We start from the raw sequence: 494 nt of genomic DNA on the forward strand, positions 1-494 counted from the left end.
ACCTTATTAACTGTGGTCTTCTTGTCTCCGCCCACCTTATTAACTGTGGTCTTCTTGTCTCCGCCCACCTGTTACTCACAGGGCATTGAAGACGATCAGGTGGACCTGAGGAGGGAGATCTCCTTCAACCTGTCCCTCATCTATCAGTCCAGTGGGAACATAGAGAAGGCCCAGCAGCTCATCAGAACCTATTGCATTGTTTGACCTGTAGGTTCTGATTCAATCAGAACCACAGCAGAACCGCTAAGGACTCAACATTCAGTTCTCAGGAATAAAAACCATGTAAAGTTGAATAAAAACCCTATTTAATGTTTATTAAATGTTTTGTACTAATTTGTGAAGTTTGTTAGTTTTTTTTTTGTGTTATTTTAGGTGGAATACCAGTTATTTTAGGTAGAATACCAGTTATTTTAGGTAGAATACCAGTTATTTTAGGTAGAATACCAGTTATTTTAGGTAGAATACCAGTTATTTTAGGTAGGCTACTTGGCTGG

The 494-nt window shown here is 39.1% G+C and overlaps 1 long non-coding RNA gene and 1 pseudogene across 1 annotated transcript in view; one reads left to right on the plus strand and one right to left on the minus strand.

The window, feature by feature from the left end:
• Position 1: 1 nt before the first annotated feature.
• Positions 2–494, minus strand: part of LOC106534968 (uncharacterized) — a 5,514-nt gene continuing 5,021 nt past the window's right edge. The window contains exon 3 of the long non-coding RNA XR_001312401.1: positions 2–68. This is a non-coding gene — a long non-coding RNA (uncharacterized LOC106534968). The remainder of the gene's footprint in view (positions 69–494) is intronic.
• LOC106534967 (general transcription factor 3C polypeptide 3 pseudogene) lies at positions 82–494 on the plus strand (annotated as a pseudogene).

The sequence above is a fragment of the Austrofundulus limnaeus genome, unplaced genomic scaffold, assembly GCF_001266775.1.
Source record: "Austrofundulus limnaeus strain Quisiro unplaced genomic scaffold, Austrofundulus_limnaeus-1.0 Scaffold1320, whole genome shotgun sequence".
Lineage (NCBI taxonomy): Eukaryota > Metazoa > Chordata > Actinopteri > Cyprinodontiformes > Rivulidae > Austrofundulus > Austrofundulus limnaeus.